Source organism: Balaenoptera physalus, assembly GCF_965194825.1.
Source record: "Balaenoptera physalus genome assembly, chromosome: X".
In the NCBI taxonomy this organism is placed as follows: Eukaryota; Metazoa; Chordata; class Mammalia; order Artiodactyla; family Balaenopteridae; genus Balaenoptera; species Balaenoptera physalus.
Window position 1 is genome coordinate 24,986,816 of NC_138903.1, and position 20,559 is coordinate 25,007,374.

A 20,559-nucleotide genomic window follows, 5' to 3' on the forward strand; every position below is an offset into this window, starting at 1 on the left:
CTACATGATTCAAACTTAATTCTGGTTTTATACAAATGTCCTGTGCCTCTCACACCTGATCCTTCTAGATAAAAAGTTTGGGTGAGAGTAGGGAATGAACGGAAAAAGGGGCAACATTATAGTTACCACAAAGGGACACTCAGGTATTGTGGAGGCGGAGGAACAGCAACAACCCAGCACCCAGGGTTGCACAGGGGAGGAAGGGGCATTAAGGGCCCATGTATTTCAGAGCTGCCTCTGGAGACTTCCTCCCCAAGGGAAACATTCTGGTGCAGCTCCCTCAAACTCTTGCAGGCGTCTTCAGTTTAACTGACTGCTGGGTCTGCCAGCCCCAGCTAAGCAGCTCTGACCACCCTTCCCCTTAACCTTACTGAGAGATCTATCAGGAGAAGCAGGGGATGACCACACACACCCCTCTGGATGTCATTTGACTCCTAATCTCAGTCATTCCATGGGGTGGACTAAGGTCATGCCACCATGCTGGTGGCATGGACAAACAAGAAAATTGGATTGACTGCACTTAGCAAACCCTCCAAAACAAGGACTAGTCTGTTTTTGTGACTGAGCTGGGAACTTGAAGGCTGACCTGCTAGCATCCTCAAACTGTGTTCCCTGACTGGTGTTGGGACCACCTGACAGGCCTGCCAGTTGTAAAGATTTTCTTTCCAGGGGCTCCGTTTGTGGTCTTGAGATTGTACTTCTTGGGTGGGAGCCAGGCATTAACATGTCTCTCTCCTGAAAACACGGACTTGCACCTCCGGGTGGTAAGCTTTCAGCATCCTGGATCCTCCGACACCCCAAAGAGAAGGGCTTAACTCTGAGGCAACAACATCCATAACAGGGCCTTCAGCTTTGCCTGTTATCTCAGGGGCTGTAGGGCAAGGACGTTCGGGCTGTTATCTAGGGACACATTCTAGTTGACTACCCTGCTTGCTGGGATGGGACAAGGGGAACAGGGCTCAGTGACTCTTGCCACTTTTACAAATCTTCGATGCCCTCCCCATCTTCCCTCCTACTTTTCTAATTTCAATCCCACCCTTCACTCCTGACATCTCTCACTCTTTGGTTAACACCTCAGACACCACTCCACCCAAATGTCTTCATTGCTATGAAGGTTTATTTTTCTGTCTACTTTTATGCTCTTTATTTCAGTTGTTTCTCAGCAAGGCACGATACATATACATAGACTTGTCTGCCAACCAGCACTGAACTCATTAGTTTTTAATGTATCATGTTGCTATCAATTTGATCAAGAGTATAGGATTATTGATTTATGAGCATAACTTGTGATATAAGGGCTTATACCTGGCTTTATCCTCCATCTTCTTGATGACGATAATGAGTTTTGAAAGTTATTTATTGAGTACTAAATATGTTCTGGGTAATTTATATATAGTTTCTAATTTTTTAAGACAAGATGGAGAGATTGTGGCTAAAGGAGAAAATAAGTAAATTGCCTAAGTTCATGGAACTGGTAAGCATCAGAGCCTGAATTGTCATCAAGGGCTGTCCAAATATGAAGCTTTTGCTTTATCTGTTATATCACCCTCCCTTTGTTGGTGTGTTTAGAAAGTCATTAAGCCATAAAGGTGACTGGAAGTCACGTGTTTAAAGCTGAAACCTTGACAAATCCAGGGCATCTCTTCAAAAATGCTCACTTGGGGCTTCCCTGGTGGCGCAGTGGTTGAGAATCTGCCTGCCAATGCAGGGGACACGGGTTCGAGCCCTGGTCTGGGAAGATCCCACATGCCGCGGAGCAGCTGGGCCCGTGAGCCACAACTACTGAGCCTGCGCGTCTGCAGCCTGTGCTCCGCAACAGGAGAGCTTGCGATAGTGAGAGGCCCGCGCACCGCGATGAAGAGTGGCCCCCACTTGCCACAACTAGAGAAAGCCCTCGCACAGAAATGAAGACCCAACACAGCCATAAATAAATAAATAAATAAATAAAAATTAAAAAAAAAAAAAATGCTCACTTGAATTTTGTTGTAAGTACAAGGCCATTCCAAACTGTTTCTTCTTTTCATAAATAATCCACTTAAGGGGACTTTTAAAATTACTTCTTAACAACTTAAAGATGAAAGTAAACATTTTTGACATGTATCTTCTCACACACACTTTCTACAGAGACTGAACATTTTGGTCAATTTTTCACTCAGTGTGCTGACAGTAAGGATTGCTCTTCTGTGTTTTGTTGCCCTCTTAAATGTTCCCTTAATAGTAGGTTATGCCATCTGATGGGCAATCTGCCTTTGCACCATTTTGCTTGTCATGTTGTTTCCCTAACGTTAAGTTGCTGAGACTAGAAAAGGGCTCACGGAGGTTACACAGCTCAGCCCAAGAGAATGCCTGTCCTTTTTTCTTTTGTTTTGTTTTGTTTTTCTTTTCTTCTTCTTTTTCCTTGTTTTTATTTTTACCTTTTATTAACTTCCCATTACAGCTATGCCCTCCCTCGTCTTTCCTTACACACTCACTGGGGACAATACAACAAGAAATGCAAATATTCATTTTTTTTTCTCCTAGTGTCCATTTTTTATGGCTGATTAAAACTAGCTGAAGGGAAGAGAATAAGCAGAGAGAGCACCAAAGAATTGTTTTTCTCTGTCTGGTTGTAAATATCTGTTCTGCTAAGGAACTGGAGCTACTACCACCAAAACAAAGAGTTAAGTATATTTTTTCAGATAAAACTCTGTGTATGCATGTAAATGTGTGTACTATAGATAACATTCCCCTGTCACGTCCTCAGTAATGTCTGATTATATCTCCTGAGGTCATGTTCACACTTTAGCAGACTTTATATTTGATGATGAAATGATTATTTGTTGTTTTAGGAATACACTCTTTTTGTAGCTCTAACACAACAATCTCTCAGTTTTGCATAAGATGTGTCTCCTATGGCATAATAGTACACATTTAAAATGGTCTCTTTTATTTTTGGAATTACAGGGTCACTTTTTAATTCCTGAATTGTATAGTTCAGCATAAATATCAGCAAATGGTACAAAACAAGTGGTATTTTTAATACAAGAGAAATATCTGTCTTCTGGAAAACTATACTTCATATCTACACAGACAGTCCATCTTGTTCAAACCATGGTCATAATTAAAATTAACTCTAAAATCTTCAAGTAGGAGAAACTGCTTTAATTTAAGCAATTCCAGGAAAAATGGACCCAGTTAACTTCCTCCTCTAAAAATAAAACCACTTAATTTCTTTGTTACAACTTATTATTAGAAATTCACTTGCATTCACTCTTTAATAAAGCACCTTTCATATTACTCCTCTTTGTTTATAGAAAAAAACTTCATGTACTGTGTGTGTACTTTGACACTTAAGTAACTTTTTCTTAAAAAACTGTCCAAAATGGTTTCTACATATTAAGTGCCACTTCATTCAGCACTATTTTTTGTAAATTGTTAATCTCTGTAAATTACACTTTAAAAGTTACCCACTGCTCTGGAGACAGACACAACTTTATTAATGAATCAGGAAATGACTTCCAAGTATCTTTCACAATTTAGGCAGTTGAAAGTATTCTTTTCTACCCACTCCCAAGGTCTTAGAGAACACTATTTTAGAATACTACTGGAGGGATTCTTCGCACCTCATCTAAACAAACAAAAAATTATGCTAAGAACAGCACATTTTGAATCCAGCTTCCTTTTTTATTCATGAAAATACATACCAAAAGTTACTTCCCTCCAATTACTCATAAGGGGGAGTTTTTGTCAAATCTTCACGGAAATGTGAAGAGCTTAACTTTATTTTTTATTACAGTTGACTTTGCTTTCCACATAAACATGAATGTAAATTTTATTTCAAAGAGGGCAACTGAAAAAAGAAAACCATAGCCAGAACCACTGGGCAAATAATGTTATACTGTTAACAGTTGTTTCTAATATATACCCCTGAAACAGAACTACATTAATATTAGATTATCAACCTGTTTTCTCCCCTCAAACAAGACTTTTTTTCTTGCTAAGAAGTTATCGCTCAGGTTCTGGTTAGCTTTTTTCTTTTCTTTCTTTTTTTTAATTCTAGAAAGTTTGGTTTTTACAGAAATAAATTCTCCTAGATGATAACACTGAGCATCTTTGCTACTTATTGAATAGATGTAAGTTCACATGAGAAAGCTTTGGATTCAGATGTTTCAGCTAATGTTACAGAATTTTATTAATGTTTTGATGTGTACACAATTTTAGTAATGTACAGTTTAGTAATGTTGAGGGTTTTCCCTTAAGAATTTATGAGCTAAGATATAGTTTTTTCCTGGGGGGTGTTTCACCTTCTTTATCTTCTTCTTTGTCAGCTGAATAATCCACTAAGCCCACCATGCTGCTACCGTTTGGGTTACCTGCTCCACCAGCATCACTAGCAGAATGGAATGAAGTAAATCTGAAGCCACCAAAAGATGTTTTTTGGGGAAGATCTACCTTGTCTTCATTTTCTTTTGCTTTTTTAGTCTCCACAAATTTATCATAATGATCTTGAAACTCACTTTCTGATGATGGCATACCTGCTTTTCCTTCCTCTATATTTTCTTTAGAACTCATTTCTTCCTTCTCCTCCAAGACACTGGCACCTCTGCAAAATACCTTACTATGCGCTACAGAATAAAAATTCTTCCATACTTGATTCTGCCGGTATTTCTCTTGTTCATATTCAATCTTCAATCCTTTGAATGTCTGAACGTATTCAATTGACTCAAGTGTTTCATAAAACTCTTCAACTATATGTGCAACAAGAGACTTGATATTTTCCACTCTTATGTATTCAAACAGCTCAATAATAGCTGAATTCAACATATTGTACCGAGTTCCATTATCCAGAAGGGCATTTACAACTGGCTTAAAAAGGTTTCCCTCGATGATGTAAAAATTATAAAGTTCATCCTTAAGGTCAATCATCCTTCTCATAAAGCGAAGAGCACACAAGACCAGGAAAGTGTGCTTTGAATTCATCAAGATCAAGACTCTTCTTAGCAAGTCTTTTCTCAAAATATAGGTTTTTATGTAATATGTGTGATGTTGCACACAAAATGTGAGCAGCTCTAAAATTAAGGCAAGCAGCTGTGCTGTTTGGTAATTATTGAGGGGATTTGTGTTGTTTTTGTCAGATCCAACTATATTATCCTCCTCACATATATCTTCTGAAGTAGTTGACAAAAGTGGTGCTATGAAGTTATGTATACAACGTTTATAGAAGAAATCTAGAAATTCACTTCTTTTACATTTTCTATGTGTTGTCAGCATGTGGTCTGGATCAAGTAGAGCACAAAGAAGTCCCATTGACTGAACAGCACCTCCTAGCTCAGGGTCAGTATCACAGATCATTTGTTCAATTATTAAATTAATGAAAAGTTTGCCATCTTCACTTTGCCGGGCTTCTTCCATTATAAATCTTTGGAACATGGATGGAGTATACGTCACTAGATCAGCAAGTATATCAGTAGCAACTGACCTTATTTGCAAATCATCCATGCCCATTACAATTTTAAGAGCAGGAAGAATTCCCAATTCTGTCAGTGTTGTGAATAGTGCACACCTGTTTTCATGATGTAATAGTTGAGAAAATGCACAGAATTCCTTTAAAAAAAATACCAGGTCACGCCGTTTATCATCATCTGTGGCCTTATCCCTTATCTGGGCAAAAACTTCAGCCAAATACTCATTATCTTCCTGAACTATGTTGACTATCTTAACCTTGTTAAAAAAAATAAAATCTGTAAGACTAGAAAGAACATCCTTTTGAAATTTGGATGGTGTAGGCAAAAAGATGTCATGAATGTACTGTATCCTGTACGTCTGATGTATTTTTTGTCGAAGTTCACAGTCTGTTATTGGTATAACTTCCCTGAACTTTGCATTTTGGGTTAAGAATTCCCTATGCCTTTTTGGCTGAGCCAAAGCAGGGTCATATTCAAGGCATCCCACCACATCCATGATACACTCTTCAGAAAACAGGATCTCATACAGAGGTGTCTTGTTGAGGAATAAGATTCCTTTAATAATTCCATGCAAATGGTGTAAGCCTTCAGTATCCTCTAGGTTCTCACAAGTGTGGAACAACTGCAGTAGTTTTTTAATATAGTCCTCCCTTTCCAAGGCCAGAGCCAGGCTTTCTTTACCCATAGGTGAGGTGAGACCCAAGGTAACTAAGTCAGCAATCTGTCCAAGTTTACCGAGTTCGCAGTTTGGCAGGTCGAGCAGTTCAGCGGTTTTTGGCGAGTCATCACACTCTTCCTCTTCTGATTCATCCATGACGTCATGTATGATTTCGGCACACGGGACTTTACCTTGAACCTGGCAAACGTCTTTCCAGACCTCATGACAACTTGCCGTGTCCTGGAAATGTATCGCTGTACCATGGTTCTCACCCTCAAACCAAATAATTAACTTTCCTTCTTTGTGATAGGACGTGTCTGGATTTATCTTTGACTCCAAGATCAGTGAGCCGTTGGACTCGGATCTAACTAGCAGAAGCACGCCCTGGGCCCACTCCTCATAAGTGAATGAGATGAGCCCTGTGCCTAGAAAGACCCATTGTTGGTCATCATTCAGGGTATAGACTTTTACATAGCACTGGTTGTCCACCATGGCGACCTCGGGTCTCGTCACCCCAGCACTGGTCTCGGTGCGGGTCCCCGCTTCTGTCATGCCCCCACTCAATGACGGCTGGCTCTGTGGCGGCAGCGACGGTAGCTGAGGTGGCTAGTGGGGAAAATCATGATAGAACAAGGCGGATAAATAGTGGCCACAGGGACTCCCGCAGCTCCGCATTTCAATAGGGTTTCCCTGGAGTCCCACTACCACTCACTTCCATCCCTTGAGCCCCTCCTTCCACGTTGCGATTGAAGCAGTGAGTCGCTGAGCCTGCCCGCGGCTGTCTAGGGAAGCCTCTATTACGTCAAGATTCTTATGATTCCCCCAGGATTCTACCCAAAAGGAACGTTCTACACTTAAGGCGAGATGCTACCAAGCCACCAACGGAGGCTTAGGAATGCGAGCAAACGGCACTGCTCTTTCCATAAAAGGTTTTGTCCCCGAGAAACATTTTCACTCATCAAGTGTGTGGGGATGGAGACTTAGGACCCTAGACAAAAGAAAGCTTAATCACTTATGTCCTGAGCAAGTCAACATCGAACACTGTGTGTCAAAGAAAAACACTTCCCCCCACAAGCCCTGCTCCCCCCAACTCTGCCCCTCTCCCCAAAGAAGCAGGAACAAGTGTACTGTAGACCATTACCAATGATTAGAGATCTGTAAGTAGGCCTTCTCTAAAAGGCTTAGCCAATGTCGGTATCACTAACTTACCCATCCTTGGGAGAGGATATTGTTCTAAGAGGGAGTTGGCAACTCCTTTACTCTGTTCAGCTAAGGCTAAAGCTCTATCTTTCAGCACAACAGGGAAAACATTTCCTCAAATTTTCCCAATTCTATAACCACACTCCTTATTGCTAGGGAAGGAGTGGGCCAGAGGGAAACTCAGGTGAAATTAGCCAAAAGTGAGTATGGAACACCACAGATCAATTGTTTTATTTCTTTTCTTAATAATTATGGTAGTAACAGCAACCACAATAACTAAGGAATGATAACTTGACTGCTTATTATTATAAAGAAAGGTAATAATATCATTGACCAAATATAATAATTTAGCGCTTATGTTCAAGACACTGTGACAAGAACTTTTATATATTTTCTTACTTAATTTTAATAATAACCTAGTGAAATAGGAGTACTAAGTGTCCTTCAGAAAACAAATTCAGAGAAGTTAAATAAATTGCCAAAGATCATATGGCTAATAAGTTGAGGAACTCTGAACACATGTCTTTCTGATTACAAAATTGGTTTTCTCAGCAATTGAAGTATGCTATCCCCTGCTTTTCTTGGCCTTCATTACACTTTATTTTACATTCCTTCCATCTGTATAATTTGTAATCAACATAAAATTATCAAGAGAAGATGAAAGTCACGCACTTCCTCCTTTAGATCCACATCTGTGTATAGCCAGTGGAAAAATAGAAGCTTGTATATGGCAATTCTGTTAAATATAATTTTAATAGTAACCAAGTTGATTTTTGATGTAGCAGCAACTTCTGCAGTTTTCTTAAAAAACAATTTTTTTTCCAAAACATTAACTCTGTTATTGCAAAGGAGAAACTGAGAATTGGGCCACATCAAGCACACTTGGACTTGAAGAGTCCTATTTGTAACAATCACTTCATTTTACATAGCATTGGAGATGTGCAACCATTCTCAAGTAGAGCACAGAAAAACTCTTCCACACACCTCTCTTGCAATGTAGCCTCCAGGAGGTTACTGTACAAGAATATTCCCTGGGACAGTACAGTCAGGGCTCTTTGGGAATTGAATGCAAATGACAATCATTCCATGAGAAAATTTAAATCAGTGCCAGGATACTGCTGGTTTAGAAACATTTACAAATTATAAATAATACTTAAACATAAGAACTCATAAATGACTAATACAAAATTTGACATGTGTGCTAGTTAAAAGCTCCCATCTTATTTCAATAAAAGAGAATATGCAAATATATAATAACAATAATGACATGCATGCTAATGGTCCAATTTTTTTCTCTGCTATGGTTATACTAAAGTTTCTACTAGAATCAATTATAATACTGTCAAGTGTCTGAATATGCCCTCGGTTCCATTCTCTGAGAAGCATTCAGCACAAATCTATGTGTTCTCGACATTTTATCACAGGGAGTTTCCCTTAGGCCAATTAAGGTCCATTTATCTTAATTAGGTTAACTAGAATCTCTTCACAGTCTAAAAGAGCCTCAAGTCCGAATTTCTTATTGCTATTTCTGCAGTAGATTTTTCAGTTCCTGTCTTATTTGGTTTGGGAAGTAGAACAATGCCCTTTTTTTGTTTCAGTAGTTCTACCTATTTAAGATTATTATTTTTTTGGTGTTTTGTTGTTTTACAGAGAGCAGGGTAATGTGAATAAACAAATGCCAAATTCTAGGAGCTGTGTAAGTCCCTTTTACAGGCATTATTTATTTTTTATTTAATCCTCGTACAATAATGGCCTGAGGAAGGTATTATTTCTACCATATTAGAGAGGAAAAAAACTTGAAACTCCAAAACTGAATCAAACATTTGGTTCAGACCTCTGCAGTAAGTGATGATGCTAGGATTTGAAAGTAGGTCTGTAGAGTTCTGACTCTCCACTTTACTGTTCCCAATATGCAATGCTTTCTCTTAGGCTATGCCTAAACTGTTACAGCAGATGTTTATAATGTGGATGAAGAATGTCACCTGCCATATCAGTAAACAAAGGATGTTGTGCCATCAAGCCAGCAGCCACTGCAGCCACCCCCAACTGTGCACCCTGAGGGATTTAGGATGGAGAAAAGCAGGATACTGACCCTAGATAGTTAAGGTGCATATCAAAGGAATGATTTCAATGAGCCCAGACTCTAGCATCTTCCCATACATAGAAAAGCACCAAATTCCTTAACTTGAGACCTCTGGTTTTCTTTAATTAAAGGTAATCTTTTGATGTTCTGACTACTACCTGGTTTTTGTCACAAAACTCCTTTATCTCCTGGCTTCTCCCTTACCTCTTTGGAGCAGTCCCTCAGAGCTATCTGAGATGCTGCTTCCCAGGTTTAAGTCCACAGAAAGTCCACCGAATAAAACATAATTCTCAGCTTTTAGGCTGTGCGTTTTTTTTTCGGTCTACAATGACAATGTGATTTTTATCCCAACTATCACTGCTATTTGATGTTTCTCCTTTCTTGGGGCGGGTGTGGGGGGTGGAGGAAGGAAAATCACTTGAGGCCAGTTCAAAATGAAACCAAGTGAAACCGAGTGGGGCCCTGTGAGGCTCCCAGGCACGGAGGCCTCTTTTCTTGTCCCCCATTTCTTGTAGACAAGACTCCAGCCTCCATGACCTTCCCTGAGTTCCAAGGGGCAGAGTTGAACAGTTGCTAATCAAGGGAGGAGCAGCCAAGCAACCACCTGAGGCCAGATTAAAGGGACCAGCGAAGCTCAACAAGAAGACTACCTGAGAGAGGAGATTAACCAAGATGGCAGAGTAGAAGGACGTGCTCTCACTCCCTCTTGCGAGAGCACCAGAATCACAACTGGCTGCTGGACAATCATCGACAGGAAGACACTGGACTTCACCAAGGAGGATATCCCACGTCCAAGGACAGAGGAGAAGCCACAGTGAGACGGTAGGAGGGGCGCAATCAGAGTAAAATCAAATCCCATAACTGCTGGGTGGGTGACTCACAGACTGGCGAACTCTTATACCACAGAAGTCCACCCACTGGAGTGAAGGTTCTGAGCCCCACGTCAGGCTTCCCAACCTGGGGGTCTGGCAACGGGAGGAGGAATTCATAGAGAATCAGACTTTGAAGCCTAGTGGGAATTGATTGCAGGACTTCGACAGGACTGGGGGAAACAGAGACCCCACTCTTGGAGGGCACACACTGAATAGTGTGCGCATCGGGACCCGGGGGAAGGAGCAGTGACCCTGGGGGAGACAGAACCAGACCTACCTGCTAGCATTGGAGGGTCTCCTGCAGAGGCGGGGGCTGGCTCTGTTTCACCGTGGGGACAAGGACACTGGCAGCGGAGGTTCTGGGAAGTACTCCTTGGTGTGAGCTCTCCCAGAGTCTGCCATTAGCCCCACCAAAGAGCCCAGGTAGGCTCCAGTGTTGGGTTGCCTCAGGCAGAACAACCAACAGGGAGGGAACCCAGCCCCACCCATCAACAGTCAAGTGGACTAAGGTTTTACTGAGCTCTGACCACCACAGCAACAGTCAGCTCTACCCACCACCAGAGCCTCCCATGAAGCCTCTTAGATAGCCTCAACCACCACAGGGCAGACAACAGAAGCAAGAAAAACTACAATCCTGCAGCCTGTGGAACAAAAACCACATTCACAGAAAGATAGACAAGATGAAAAGGCAGAGGGCTATGTACCAGATGAAGGAACAAGAAAAAACCCCAGAAAAACAACTAAATGAAGTGGAGATAGGCAACCTTCCAGAAAAAGAATTCAGAATAATGATAGTGAAGATGATCCAGGACCTCGGAAAAACAATGGAGGCAAAGATCGAGAAGATGCAAGAAATGATTAACAAAGACCTAGAAGAATTAAAGAACAAACAAACAGAGATGACCAATACAATAACTGAAATGAAAACTACACTAGAAGGAATCAATAGCAGAATAACTGAGGCAGAAGAACGGATAAGTGACTTGGAAGACAAAATGGTGGAATTCACTGCTGTGGAACAGACTAAAGAAAAAAGAATGAAAACAAATGAACACGGCCTAAGAGACCTCTGGGACAACATTAAAAGCAACAACATTCGCATTATAGGGGTCCCAGAAGGAGAAGAGAGAGAGAAAGGACCCGAGAAAATATCTGAAGAGATTATAGTCGAAAACTTCCCTAACATGGGAAAGGAAATAGCCACCCAAGTCCAGGAAGCGCAGAGAGTCCCATACAGGATAAACCCAAGGAGAAACACGCCAAGACACATAGTAATCAAAGTGGCAACTATTAAAGACAAAGAAAAATTATTGAAAGCAGCAAGGGAAAAACGACAAATAACATACAAGGGAACTCCTATAAGGTTAACAGCTGATTTCTCAGCAGAAACTCTACAAGCGAGAAGGGAGTGGCATGATATACTTAAAGTGATGAAAGGGAAGAACCTACAACCAAGATTACTCTACCTGGCAAGGATCACATTTAGATTTGATGGAGAAATCAAAAGCTTTACAGACAAGCAAAAGTTAAGAGAATTCAGCACCACCAAACCAGCTCTACAACAAATGCTAAAGGAACTTCTCTAAGTGGGAAACACAAGAGAAGAAAAGGACCTACAAAAACAAACCCAAAACAATTAAGAAAATGGTCATAGGAACATACATATCGATAATTACCTTAAACGTGAATGGATTAAACGCCCCAACCAAAAGACATAGACTGGCTGAATGGATAAAAAAACAAGACCCATATATATGCTGTCTACAAGAGACCCAATTTAGACCTAGGGACACATACAGACTGAGAGTGAGGGGATGGAAAAAGATATTCCATGCAAATGGAAATCAAAAGAAAGCTGGAGTAGCTATACTCATATCAGATAAAATAGACTTTAAAATAAAGAATGTTACAAGAGACAAGGAAGGACACTACATACTGATCAAGGGATCAATCCAAGAAGAAGATATAACAATTATAAATATATATGCACCCAACATAGGAGCACCTCAATACATAAGGCAACTGCTAACAGCTATAAAAGAGGAAATCGACAGTAACACAATCATAGTGGGGGACTTTAACACCTCACTTACACCAATGGACAGATCATCCAAAATGAAAATAAATAAGGAAACGGAATCTTTAAATGACACAATAGACCAGATAGATTTGATTGATATTTATAGGACATTCCATCGAAAAACAGCAGATTACACTTTCTTTTCAAGTGCGCATGGAACATTCTCCAGGATAGATCACATCTTGGGTCACAAATCAAGCTTCAGTAAATTTAAGAAAATTGAAATCATACCAAGCATCTTTTCTGACCACAACGCTATGAGATTAGAAATGAATTACAGGGAAAAAAATGTAAAAAACACAAACACATGGAGGCTAAACAATACGTTACTAAATAACCAAGAGATCACTGAAGAAATCAAAGAGGAAATCAAAAAATACCTAGAGACAAATGACAATGAAAACACGACGACCCAAAACCTATGAGATGCAGCAAAAGCAGTTCTAAGAGGGAAGTTTATAGCTATACAAGCCTACCTAAAGAAACAAGAAAAATCTCAAGTAAACAATCTAACCTTACACCTAAAGAAACTAGAGAAAGAAGAACAAACAAAACCCAAAGTTAGCAGAAGGAAAGAAATCATAAAGATCAGAGCAGAAATAAATGAAATAGAAACAAAGAAAACAATAGCAAAGATCAATAAAACTAAAAGCTGGTTCTTTGAGAAGATAAACAAAATTGATAAGCCATTAGCCAGACTAGTCAAGAAAAAGAGGGAGAGGACTCAAATCAATAAAATCAGAAATGAAAAAGGAGAAGTTACAACAGACACCGCAGAAATACAAAGCATCCTAAGAGACTACTACAAGCAACTTTATGCCAATAAAATGGACAACCTGGAAGAAGTGGACAAATTCTTAGAAAGGTATAACCTTCCCAGACTGAATCAGGAAGAAACAGAAAATATGAACAAACCAATCACAAGTAATGAAATTGAAACTGTGATTAAAAATCTTCCAACAAACAAAAGTCCAGGACCAGATGGCTTCACAGGTGAATTCTATCAAACATTTAGAGAAGAGCTAACACCCATCCTTCTCAAACTCTTCCAAAAAATTGCAGAGGAAGGAACACTCCCAAACTCATTCAATGAGGCCACCATCACCCTGATACCAAAACCAGACAAAGACACTACAAAAAAAGAAAATTACAGACCAATATCACTGATGAATATAGATGCAAAAATCCTCAACAAAATACTAGCAAACAGAATCCAACAACACATTAAAAGGATCATACACCACGATCAAGTGGGATTTATCCCAGGGATGCAAGGATTCTTCAATATATGCAAATCAATCAATGTGATACACCCTAGTAACAAATTGAAGAATAAAAACCATATGATCATCTCAATAGATGCAGAAAAAGCTTTTGACAAAATTCAACACCCATTTCTGATAAAAACTCTCCAGAAAGTGGGCATAGAGGGAACCTACCTCAACATAATAAAGGCCATATATGACAAACCCACAGCAAACATCATTCTCAATGGTGAAAAACTGAACGCATTTCCTCTAAGATCAGGAACGAGACAAGGATGTCCACTCTCACCACTATTATTCAACATAGTTCTGGAAGTCCTAGCCACGGCAATCAGAGAAGAAAAAGAAATAAAAGGAATACAAATTGGAAAAGAGGAAGTAAAACTGTCACTGTTTGCGGATGACACGATACTATACATAGAGAATCCTAAAACTGCCACCAGAAAACTGCTAGAGCTAATTAATGAATATGGTAAAGTTGCAGGATACAAAATTAATGCACAGAAATCTCTTGCATTCCTATACACTAATGATGAAAAATCTGAAAGAGAAATTATGGAAGCACTCCCATTTACCATTGCAACAAAAAGAATAAAATACCTAGGAACAAACCTACCTAGGGAGACAAAAGACCTGTATGCAGAAAACTATAAGACACTGATGAAAGAAATTAAAGATGATACCAACAGATGGAGAGATATACCATGTTCTTGGATTGGAAGAATCAACATTGTGAAAATGAGTATACTACCCAAAGCAATCTACAGATTCAATGCAATCCCTATCAAATTACCAATGGCATTTTTTACGGAGCTAGAACAAATCATCTTAAAATTTGTATGGAGACACAAAAGACCCTGAATAGCCAAAGCAGTCTTGAGGCAAACAAATGGAGCTGGAGGAATCAGACTCCCTGACTTCAGACTATACTACAAAGCTACAGTAATCAAGACAATATGGTACTGGCACAAAAACAGAAACATAGATCAATGGAACAAGATAGAAAGCCCAGAGATTAATCCACGCACCTATGGTCAACTAATCTATGACAAAGGAGGCAAAGATATACAATGGAGAAAAGACAGTCTCTTCAATAAGTGGTGCTGGGAAAACTGGACAGCTACATGTGAAAGAATGAAATTAGAATACTGCCTAACACCATACACAAAAATAAACTCAAAATGGATTAGAGACCTAAATATAAGACTGGACACTATAAAACTCTTAGAGGAAAACATAGGAAGAACACTCTTTGACATAAATCAGAGCAAGATCTTTTTTGATCCACCTCCAAAGTAATGGAAATAAAAACAAAAATAAACAAGTGGGACCTAATGAAACTTCAAAGCTTTTGCACAGCAAAGGAAACCATAAACAAGACGAAAAGACAACCCTCAGAATGGGAGAAAATATTTGCAAATGAATCAACAGACAAAGGATTAATCTCCAAGTTATATAAACAGCTCATTCAGCTCAATATCAAAGAAACAAACACCCCAATCCAAAAATGGGCAGAAGACCTAAATAGACATTTCTCCAACGAAGACATACAGACGGCCACGAAGCACATGAAAAGATGCTCAACATCACTAATTATTAGAGAAATGCAAATCAAAACTACAATGAGGTATCACCTCACTCCTGTTAGAATGGGCATCATCAGAAAATCTACAAACAACAAATGCTGGAGAGGGTGTGGAGAAAAGGGAACCCTCTTGCACTGTTGGTGGGAATGTAAATTGATACAGCCACTATGGAGAACAGTATGGAGATTCCTTAAAAAACTAAAAATAGAATTACCATATGACCCAGCAATCCCACTACTGGGCATATACCCTGAGAAAACCGTAATTCAAAAAGACACGTGCACCCGAATGTTCATTGCAGCACTATTTACAATAGCCAGGTCATGGAAGCAACCTAAATGCCCATCAACAGACGAATGGATAAAGAAGAGGTGGTACATATATACAATGGAATATTACTCAGCCATAAAAAGGAACGAAATTGAGTCATTTGTTGAGACGTGGATGGATCTAGAGACTGTCATACAGAGTGAAGTAAGTCAGAAAGAGGAAAACAAATATCATATATTAATGCATGTATGTGGAACCTAGAAAAATGGTACAGATGAGCCAGTTTGCAGGGCAGAAGTTGAGACACAGATGTAGAGAATGGTCATATGGACACCAAGGGGGGAAAACTGTGGTGAGGTGGGGATGGTGGTGTGCTGAATTGGGCGATTGGGATTGACATGTATACACTGATGTGTATAAAATTGATGCCTAATAAGAACCTGCAGTATAAAAAAGCAAACAAAACAACTAATACTAAACTTTCATTGGGTTATTTGTATGGAAATATGTTAATATAAATGTTTCAGACATTACATGAAATTTCTAAAAATCTTATATTTGTACTTGTATGGAAATATGTTAATATAAATGTTTCAGACATTACATGAAATTTCTAAAAATCTTATATTTGTATTTGTATGGAAATATGTATGGAAATATGTTAATATAAATGTTTCAGACATTACATGAAATTTCTAAAAATCTTATATGTTCTGGTATAATGTTATAAGTAATAATCCTAGTTATTGCTTTAAAATGTATATCTCAGAAATAACTAATTTTCTTGTCAACTGCATTATTATGAACTTTCATCAAATCTTTTACCGTGGACATTTTTAAGTCTTTTGTCATTTACAGACAGTTCTGGGTGTACTCTGATGATTTTGCAAATATGTTCCTATAAAAGGGTTTCATCTTCAAGAAATTCATGGAAAAGACTCTGACAAGTACAGGTTTCTGGTAACTGACTGTACTGCTGAACTGAATGAATAAGCATTTTCAGAACTCTGATGAAAAACTGATGAACTCATAAAAGTGCTAACAAAAGATCAAGATGAAAAAAACAATTAATTACATGGGACTGAGTGAACTGATGAGGATGAGTATAATTTTTGTGACTTTCTGTCTGAATTAAAAAAAAAAAAAATCCCACAAGGACTCAGAGGCAAAGAATATACAAATCAATTTTCACTGCAAAGTAAAGGAGCTGTTACAGTGGAGGATTACTGGACTGAATGTCAATATTATGACATAGTATGAGTGTGTTTCATGTTTGGTAATGGCAATCATTGTTGCTTTTGTTGTGGTCATCCATGTACAATGCTTGGTGTCAGTCTATTTATCTCTTGTAAAAATAAAAAAAAATAAAAAATAAAAAAAAAAAACAATGGGAACTACGAACCTGCAGCCTGTGAAAAGGAGACCCCAAACACAGTAAGGTAAGCAAAATGGGAATACAGAGAAATATGCAGCAGATAAAGGAGCAAGGTAAAAACTCACCAGACCAAACAATTGAAGAGGAAATAGGCAGTCTACCTGGAAAAAAATTCAGAGTAATGATAGTAAAGATGATCCAAAATCTTGGAAATAGAATGGAGAAAATACAAGAAACGTTTAACAAGGACCTAGAAGAACTAAAGAGCAAACAAACAATGATGAACAACACAATAAATGAAATTAAAAATTCTCTAGAAGGAATCAATAGCAGAATAACTGAGGCAGAAGAATGGATAACTGACCTGGAAGATAAAATAGTGGAAATAACTACTGCAGAGCAGAATAGAGAAAAAAGAATGAAAAGAATTGAGGACAGTCTCGGAGATTGCTGGGACAACATTAAACACACCAACATTCAAATTATAGAGGTCACAGAAGAAGAAGAGAAAAAGAAAGGGTCAGAGGAAAGATTTGAAGAGATTATAGTTGAAAACTTCCCTAACATGGGAAAGGAAATAGTCAATCAAGTCCAGAAAGCACAGAGAGTCCCATACAGGATAAATCCAAGGAGAAACACACCAAGACACATATTAATCAAACTATCAAAAATTAAATACAAAAAAAATATTAAAAGCAGCAAGGGAAAGCAACAAATAACATACAAGGGAATCCCCATAAGGTTAACAGCTGATCTGTCAGCAGAAACTCTGCAAGCCAGAAGGGAGTGGCAGGACATATTTAAAGTGATGAAAGGGAAAAACCTACAACCAAGATTACTCTACCCAGCAAGGATCTCATTCAGGTTTGACGGAGAAATTAAAACCTTTTCAGGTTAACCAAGACACGGTCCTCCTAATTATGGGCAGCTTGTACTCTGGGACCCAGTGACATTCTGGCATCACGACGTGAATCTGTCCAAGAAAAATTGCACCGGACAGAAATCAAACAGGCAAGGAAGAGTTTACTCAAGACTATTGCAATAGGGGAGAGAGATTTACCTCCACGCTGAATACAACAGGGGCAGCTGGGGAGGTGTAGTCAGTGGACAGGGATGGGTCAGTGGATGCAAGATTACTAAGGGGAATTGGTTAGGTACGAAGGGCATGGGAATACTTGCTGAGCTGGGCCCAGTGGGACAGAGACTGCAGCTGAGGATGAGGCCTTGTTGAGGAGAGGATGGACTCAAAGGAGCCTGACTAAAGTTTAGTCAAAGAGGGAATTCTTACGGAATCTCATCAAATGACAGGCAGCTTTTAAAATTCACTCTTCTCCAAGGAAACCGATAGTTTCCCAACTGTAATAACTCACTCTTGCTCTGAAAAATTCTTCCAAAAATATTTATGTCCTAATTTCTTTTCCTTTATGATTTTATTTCCCTTTGCAAATCCTATTATTCTTGTGTTTGATTAGAAAATCTATTTTATCTTCTGATGTTTGCTTCGACTCCAGCAAAGCTAGGGTGAAATTGACTTTTGAAAAATTAAGAATGTGGTTTGAATTGACCAAGGGAAGCACAGTCATAATTCAGCCAGGAAGGACTTACGAGTGGTCCACATCTCATGGTGCATTGTTTAGTGGGTCTTAGTGAACAGAAGAAAAAGCAAGGGATTTATTTATATTATATTTATTTCACATGTATGTCCATCATGGTGGAGACCAGCATAGGATCCACTCTGAAGCCCAGTGCTCACCACTGGGGAGGCCCCTTCCCCGTCCTGGAATCACTTTCCTCGTCTATAAAATGAAGGTGTTCGATTAGATGACTCCTTGGTACTTTGCAGGGCTTTTCAAAAGTTCCATAATTCTGATTTTTAAATCAATCTATCCCTCTGTGGATTGCATCTTCTTATAAAATATCCACCTTGGGGCCATTATAAAGGATCAAATATGAGTGATGGTAAATCACTCTGAAAATAATGACTTTATGTAGGAACTGTATCTGAAAGCCTTGGTTTTCCATGCATGTGCATATTTTGTAGTTTAAGGTATAATGAATCCAAGGAGGGTGTGCAAGAATGTTCCCAGCAAATGCAAAATAGATAGCTAGTGGGAAGCAGCCGCATAGCACAGGGAGATCAGCTCAGTGCTTTGTGACCACCTAGAGGGGTGGGATAGGGAGGGTGGGAGGGAGACGCAAGAGGGAGGGGATATGGGGATATATGTATATGTATAGTTGATTCACTTTGTTATAAAGCAGAAACTAACACACCATTGTAAAGCAATTATACTCCAATAAAGATGTTAAAAAAAAAAAAAAGAATGTTCCCAGCAGCTTTGTTAGTAAAAGTGATAGTGAGGTGGGGGAGGGGTAGAAACAACGTGAAATGTACTTCATCAGGAGAACAAATGCAGAATAGTGATGGAATGGCACACAGATAATCAGTGAGCTCCAGCATCAAAGGGGATAAATATCAACAATTTTGAGCAAAAAAGGCAAGGAAAAAACCAAGTATGATACCACTGACTTAAAGTGTAAAAACACACTGAACAGTGCTACTTGTTTTGAGGGGTACATACGTATATAATAAAAGTATTTTTTAAATGCTTGGTGATGATAAAACACCAGATTCAGAATAGTGGGGATTGGGAAGGGGTTATAATTAGGGAGGGAATTAAGAGCTTCAGCTGCATTTGCTAATGCTTGAATCCTTAAACTGGGAGTTGGATATGTGAGTGTTCATTGTATTATAGTTTACACTTTTTTGTATATCTTAAAATATTTTATGACATCCTTGTAATAAAGTTGGGAGAGTTATGAAAAAAAAAAAAGAATAACCTCTTAACCTGTACTTTACATATCATGCCCTTTTCTGTCTTCCTGAAACCTCTTATGCCATAAATTATTCTGTGATTTCAATATTTAAACTATGCCTAGAAGTAATTTCTTTTCCCCCTTCAATTAAATGTGTTCAAGTGTTTTCCATCTTAAAACAGACTCTCAAAACAAGAATAACATTCATAACTTTAACAGTAACACTGATTACCCTAAAATGAGGGCAAAAATGCCTGTGATGTTCACTGCCATGTTCCCAGGGTCTAGAAAAGAGCCTGGTACATAGCAGACACACAGAATTAAGATTCGTTCATTAACCGGTTCTTAACAATTGCTAATGTTTGCTGTGTGGCAGATACCATTCTAAGTACTCCACAGGTGCTCTCACTTACTCCTCATATAGTAGATATCATTATTAGTTTCACTTTACTGATACAGAAATCAGGGTACATCAAAAATAAGTAATTTCTTCAAGATCACGGATGCCTTGTACTCAATCTCTAGACTTGCTTTATCTCTCAACTATAAATAGATAGTTGTACCTGCAGCAAGAGATGGATGGTGAATAGAAAGATAGAGATTTATTTATATTATCTATTTATATATTATTCACATATAAATCTCCATCTATCTATCTATCCATCCATCCATCTACCTATCTCTATCTCTACTATATTGAACGGTGTTCAATTCTAGGTGGAAATATTTCATTATAAAAAGAATTTAAGTCCCTCTTTATTCTATTAAAATCTGTTACTTTAATATCTGGTTTCATTAACCAAATATTTTCAAGTTCTTTCCTAAACTTCCTTCTGCATAAGGACAATGAGGTTTCATAGTGAGTAAGTAAACTCAGAGTTTTGACTTGAACCCCAGTGGTCAGACTCAAGA

At 38.7% G+C, this 20,559-nt stretch overlaps 2 pseudogenes across 2 annotated transcripts in view; both read right to left on the reverse strand.

The window, feature by feature from the left end:
* Positions 1 to 20,559, reverse strand: part of LOC309652623 (small nuclear ribonucleoprotein E pseudogene) — a 409,018-nt pseudogene that overhangs the window by 172,685 nt on the left and 215,774 nt on the right. The window lies entirely within an intron of this gene.
* Positions 2,924 to 6,871, reverse strand: LOC309652275 (serine/threonine-protein phosphatase 4 regulatory subunit 3B pseudogene; annotated as a pseudogene). The gene has a single exon. The product of its transcript is annotated as a serine/threonine-protein phosphatase 4 regulatory subunit 3B pseudogene (transcript).